Below are 6,771 nucleotides of genomic sequence, written 5' to 3' on the forward strand. Positions count from 1 at the left end.
GTCCAACAAGAAAAAACAGTTACAGTTACACCTATTGGTGGACTCCAGTAGAACCTAAGGGAGCTGTCCGTAGAGATAAACTTTAATTTACAGAATGTCTGCATGAAAATGGAGGAGGTTCAGTGCCGTATACAATATGTATAATACATATGCAGGTGACCCAAAGGAGTGTAAATCTGTGCATTATGCTCCCTCCTTTTATGTATGAAGTCCCGCAGAGCATCTTACTTTCCCTGCTGCTTTGAAACCGGGTCTAGATCTGTTCTCTGTCACCCTCAACTTTTCTATCCGCAGTGGCAGTCGGCCAAAGCACCAGACTTTGCTACATTAATCCCACATTTGTCTTCACGCGCGGGTCTCCGAGGGGCACTTTGATACGTGCTGCTGCGTTTAACGAGGTCCGCCTTTGCTCCGACCATGAGTGATAGTCGTGGCACTCGGGCCTTCATCCAGTTACACTGCCATGCAGGAAACATCCTTCTTCCAGTGTCTCCGTGTGTCTCTTGTCACCCCTTTTGCTTTAGTTCTGGCTTAGTTTGTATCTTGTCAGGGGAGGCAGTCTCTGACCTTTGAATTTATAGTACAATTGTTCTCAATTGCTGCTATATACAGCCTCATGTAACTATGTACATGTAGTTTCAGGAGTTAATTAGCCATGTTTGTAGATATCCATTATTTATAATGCTGGGATGTTTAGTAGGGTGCAAATTGCCTTGTTGATGGAAGTATGCATTACTAATTCACAGTTAGGAAAAATAGGCTAAACAGGTGACACTATAATTCTGGACAGATAGTCTAATTGATTTACAGGAAACTTTAGGAAATTTTCCCTGAGTAGACTACATTTTCTGATACTGATCATGATGCAGAATACCAATAACAAGCAGGAAACAGTTTTTATTACCTTTGACAAGAAGGTTATGTTTTTGTTGTGTGTGTGTGTACGCGTGTGTGTGTGCGCGTGTGCACGTGCATGCATGTGTGTGTCTGTATGTTTGTCACATATCTTGGCTGTGGAAGGATCCCAATGATATTTGATACGGATCATGAAAGCAAAGGCCATGTTCAATAATGGGCCCTCAAACGGCTTTCTTAAGGTTTACATGTACTGCATGGCCTCATTTACATAATCAATGAGGTGATGCTACAATAGCAATCTTTGCTAAGATAATACTTTCATACTTTGACCAACTTTAATTAATATTTGCGCAATTGCCAATGGGTAGAGAAGACGATCAACTGAATATGATATATACAAGAGCCTTACTTGTATATATCATAATCATAGCAGCTCATGTCTCTTGATACATCTTATTGTTACCTACATTGTAGGTACATGTATATTGATAAAAATGAAAAACGAAAGATTTTCAGAATTAGACAGTCAGTCCCAAATTAGTGTCACTTGGTATAATTGGGTATAAATTTTCACCTTTTGGTACATTGTACCTTGTGGTGTTTTGTATCAGTTTAGCAATGAGGATATTTTATTCCCTACCTCAAGGACGAAAATTATATTACATTTTATGATATCAATTTGTCATCTTTGGCAACCACCCTTTGGCTAGGTGTTATCCAAGTGAGGTGTTCCCCACAATAACCCATCATTTTTACGGTCCTAAAAGCTTTGCTGAAGGGTTTTCATTATGCATTATGGAAGTGGTGATATATCAAATGTAATGTTTGTTCAAGTGCAGAAAGCTATTATAACATTTTTTCTACAATGCTTCCCTTAAAAATGAGTGATTCTAAGTATGACCCACAGATAATCTTAAATTAATTTTTATCGGTCTGCAGTGTTTCTACAGATTTTCAGCTTTGTCTTGCTACTTCCATCTCCTGCCTTGTTTCGAACCCAATTCCCCCCATCCTTTTGCACAGTGATGAGATGCAAGATGTGGATGATTTGAATATGTTAATTTGTCATTAGTTATGATGGTGGAACAGCAGCTTTTCATGTCCATAGAGGACTTATTCATACAAACTTGTGGTCACTGTGTTGAATAATGTGGATCAAATAGAATTTTCTGAGGGAGACTTACTTAATGTCATAGGGTCAAACTATCAACAACTTTCCAAAATGTTGAACCCACAATCTATAAAAAAGCACGACCAGAAGTTTTCTACCAGCAGCATTTTCTGGACTTCCAGCAATGATATCCTGGCATTGACATTTCGCAGCAGACAAAACGTCTACGCCATCCCGTCAAGACTTCTTGCGCAAAACACGACTGGAGATAATTCTGACCCGCTAACGGATGCCGTATTTCCTTATTTACCCTCGGGTCACATCGGAGGAAAGCTCTAAGCTCAGGTCTTGAGAGATAACCATGCATACTTCATGCCCCAACTGAAATCTCTTCCAAGAGGTTTGAGCCGCGGCATGAAAGGTACGATAAGGAAAGCCATTACTGTTAAAAGTGAGACATTTATCAGATATAACGGACAGCTGGTGGGATGTCATGATCCGTGCGATAATGGACGGATGTCCTAAGCAAGTTAGAGGGTGCCGTTACAGGGTCGTGTTATTGCGACATATTTCACTGATAACGCATTGCGGTTTCAGTCCTAAGGTGCTACAACAGTGGCACTGTTATTCACAGTTAGCAAGACTTTTCATATTTCATTCTCGATGCTCATACATGTATGAACATGTATACACGTATGAAGGTTTTGTGCCTCGAGGGTCAAAATTTGTCAAATTTTGTCAATACTGTATCAGAATTCAGAAACTGTACTGCTGTGAGTCATGAGAATGACTGAGTATTAAAAAGTTAATGTAATACTCTAGCAAGGCTTCGTTTACTGACAACAATCTTTGGTCATGACTTGGCTTTATTTGGATCCACAATAACTTGACATGTCTGTTAAAAAGTTAGATTGAAAGCAGGTCCAGTGCTAGCAGATAGTAATTTGACTTTCATTCCCTAACGAATCTATATAACGGCTCTCTTAGGATCCTTGATTAGGCTTTCTCATTGATCATTTGTCTATTCACCATTGAAGATTGAAAGTTCAGATTGCACTTTTGAAAACTTGCCAAGCTAGGGATAAAAGGGAATAGCCAAAAAATTTGACAACAATCCCTCATCCCGGCTACGGTATCGAACTCGCTATCAACAAGTACATTTGTAGATGAGGGAACAGCGGAGCAGCTGCTACCATTGTGAGAGGTAACCTTACTACCTGTGTAAAACCTTTACTACATGTAATAGGCACCCAGACTTGGTGTTCAGGCCAAACCATCACAGAAACTCATAAAGGGACATAAAAACCTGGTCGGGAGTTGTTTTGGAGATAGAGATAAGTTAAACATATTATGTAGCTTTACTGACAGCCAGCCTTTATTTCTTTTTTTTTTAGTCCTGCACAGAGAACAGAGTTCCAAAGATATTTCTTTTAAAACTAAAAGAGGTTCTAAAAGGAAAGTAACTACTAAGATATAGATGCAATTTCTACTGGACAGGTGTTGTATACAAATCACGTACATTATATAGTTTACTCCTCTCCCCTTTCTGCTTGCAAGGTGGTTATTATAAAATTATATAATAAGAAAGATAATTGTTGTTTCTCTATAGTTGTGGTTCATTTCACAGGGCCTTACAATTCCATTATTTTTTTACTGTGATTATTGGACAAGGGGACTTGTTCTCATTAACAGTAATGTTCGTCAGTAACTTTTGTTTAATGTTTAGTTTAAGTACACGCACACTGGCTGGAAAACATTAGACATTATTTTTAAACTGAAATTTTGTTACATAGTTGGTAAAGTTATGATTCATATTCATTTAGCTTTTGAACATCAACATTATCATATGGTATTCCTTTTTCGAATTACCATAATGATAATTACCTTTGCCAGAATGGCTAAGGTGTGTCTGTGTGTCTGTCTGTTAACAGCATAACTCAAGAAGTCTTGGATGGATCTCGATAATATTTGGTAGGTGGGTAGGGGTCGGGAAAACGAAGGTCAAGTTCGATAATGGGCCCCCTAGCGGCTTGCTAAGGTACTGCAGCAGAAAATCAATTTTTGATATCTCGTGTTCTGGACATGCTGTGATCATGATTTTTGAGTGGTAGATAGCCCTTGAAGCAGAGAGTAAGTGCTGTGAGTTTGGGCCCCCTAGCGGCTTTTATGGAACTGCAGGCGCCGGTTTCCTTTCAAACTTTGGACGAGAATAACTCTGCAACGTGTTAACGGATCGTCATCATTTTTGGTATGTAGATAGAATGAGTGATGACTTACATAATGGTATGCTAATTATGCAAATCAACAGTTGCATAATTAATGAGAAAAATTAAAAATTGACGGATCATCATGTTTTTTGGTATGTAGGTAGCGTAAGTGAAGGCCTACATAATGAGATACCAATTATGCAAATCAACAGTTAATTTGCATAATTAATGAGGATATTTTATAAATTCACTATATTCCATGATAGGACTTTAAAACTTGTCACATATGTAGCTGAGAAAAAGAGAAATGTCAATACATATTTTTCATGCAAATGATGATCGCAATGAGAAAATGTGAACGTGTTGACGGATCGTCATGATTTTTGGCATATAGATAGCCTAAGTGAAGACTTATATAATGTGATACTTATTATGCAAGTTAACAGCTAATTTGCATAATTGATGAGGAAAAGTTCATAAATCCACTGCATTCCATTATAGTACTTTCATCAAAGTAGAGGGAAAACAGTAAGAGGTGTATTTAAAGACTTTGAAAGAGAAAAAGTCAAGAATGGATCAAAGGATCATCATGATTTTTGGTATGCTGATAGCTTAAGTAATGCTTGATACAATTTGATATCAATTAATTGTAACTTGGGATCTAATTTGCATAATACATGCCAAAATTTTATAAACCAACTCCAAGCATATGATTATAAAGAAAATGAAATGAGTAACGCATCTGTCTACAGACATCATTCTACATAACAAACCTGGTTTATTTGGCAAAGGTATGTGTTCGTGGAACTCTAGTTCAAAGATGAAATATTTGGAAGAGGTGTCATTTGTTCAAATGATGGTTGTCATTTTGTAATTGTACCAATTTGTCACTTGAATTTTTTTAATGGATTTTAGAAATGCTGTATACCTATTATCTATTGATAATGATATCAGACTGGACAGCTTCTTCATATTAGGCAAATGACAAAAAAATGGCAATTTTTCAATTTTGTAACTCAGTTTTGAAATGCTTGTTTTGGGAATGGAGCGGAACCAAGAGAAAAATGGCAACAGTAATTTTGATGTGGATTATGTATTTCAAATTCAACTGCATGGGCTTAAAGTGAAACCATCTCTACTTAGCATCAGTAAATTGAAAAGCCCTATCAATTATGCACGAGTAAAATCCATAGAGCTCCCAAGACACCGATTTCAGCTACCGTAGACGTTCCTTTATTTGCACAGCATGGTTCATGCTGCGATTAGAGCAATCTTGGGAAGGAGGGAGGGAGGTGACACCCATTCCCTCCCAAGGGATGTTTTCATATTTTTGCATAAATGATCAAAGAAGAAATTTTCAAAAATCAAAATAGATAAATAGTTGTAAGTTTAGCAGTAAGACCCAGGGGGAGGGGGGCAGTACATTTGTCAAAAAAGATGCTTGACTGTCTTCATCCATCCTTGCTGGAAGGTGAATGCCCTAACTGCAATCTGTGTTTTTTTCCCCATTAGTCTTTGTTAAGAAGACAGCTTTTCTTTTTAGGAACAGTCCAATAAGTCAGAAAATGGCAAAAAATTCACGGCTTCCATGAAAAATGGCCCTTGGCATTCAAGCAGGCTCATGGCCCATCGGTTGTGTTGATCATATTGATCCGCTTTCCGCGCCCGACTTGAGTGCGCAACCTGTCTTTCACAGAGTAATGCACGTGTGACAGACGCGCCTGCATGTCAACCATATCATTTGGTGGGAGGGCCCCGTAAAACTGTCAAAGTCAAAACTTGATGTCCTCAGATCCCATCGAAAAACTTCAACCAACCTCGCAGCCAAGCAAAAGTCAAACGTTTTATATTAAGTCTTGTGGTAGTCCATAGAGAAACACCATTGGAAGGTCATTATCTCTGGAAGCTGTCCCAAGTCATTGAACTTATGAATTATGCATGTTCCAATAAGGGCAAATTTCTTTACTCAGGGAAATAACCGTGCGCTGCGCTGATCCGTACTTGCACCATCGGTGAGGCCGTGAACACGCTCATGGAGACAGACAGACTCGCAGGCTCCCAACTGACCAAAGCAAATGTCTGAACTTGAGAAAATTGAACTTGAGTTTCTCTTTTATGCATTCTGTACTGCACTGTGTGTGAAATTGTTGTGTGACATATATGGCTAACAATACAAATGTATAGGTCAATACAAAATATACACAATATTGTAGTATACTGTGTGCAGGCAAATAGAAGAGTTTTTTGTGTTGCTAAAGACCAAGTATTGTTGCCAGTTTCCATGGTTATGATAGGCTTAGAAGTTGTGCTAGTTTGCATTGATCGCCTTTGAGGAAAGTCCAATATGTTGCATTGCCCTTACACAGAGTCAATGGCTGGGTTTACACACTTTTTGTAGTGGACTCAAAAAGTCATGTATAAATCATGCCATTATCACCACAGCTGCCTTTGCAGTGATGGTGCCCCCCTCCCTTTGATTAGTCTTGACCTTCAACTTGACAAGGACAGTGGCACCACTTCCCTCATCGACATTTCTAAGAAAGGGTCAGTGAGATAGAGACAGGAAGGGAGATAGCTTAAGTGCTGTCACGACAC

General features: G+C 38.6%; 2 protein-coding genes and 1 long non-coding RNA gene across 3 annotated transcripts in view; 2 read left to right on the forward strand and 1 right to left on the reverse strand.

Annotated features, from left to right (window-relative positions):
* Positions 1-6,771, forward strand: part of LOC118429432 (tubulin-specific chaperone D-like) — a 140,749-nt gene that overhangs the window by 56,909 nt on the left and 77,069 nt on the right. The gene's annotated exons all lie outside the window — the stretch shown is intronic.
* LOC118428464 (glycine receptor subunit alpha-3-like) overlaps positions 1-6,771 on the reverse strand; it is a 52,985-nt gene that overhangs the window by 32,126 nt on the left and 14,088 nt on the right. The gene's annotated exons all lie outside the window — the stretch shown is intronic.
* Positions 1-6,771, forward strand: part of LOC118428465 — a 54,350-nt gene that overhangs the window by 9,540 nt on the left and 38,039 nt on the right. The window lies entirely within an intron of this gene.

This window comes from Branchiostoma floridae, chromosome 13, assembly GCF_000003815.2.
Source record: "Branchiostoma floridae strain S238N-H82 chromosome 13, Bfl_VNyyK, whole genome shotgun sequence".
In the NCBI taxonomy this organism is placed as follows: domain Eukaryota; kingdom Metazoa; phylum Chordata; class Leptocardii; order Amphioxiformes; family Branchiostomatidae; genus Branchiostoma; species Branchiostoma floridae.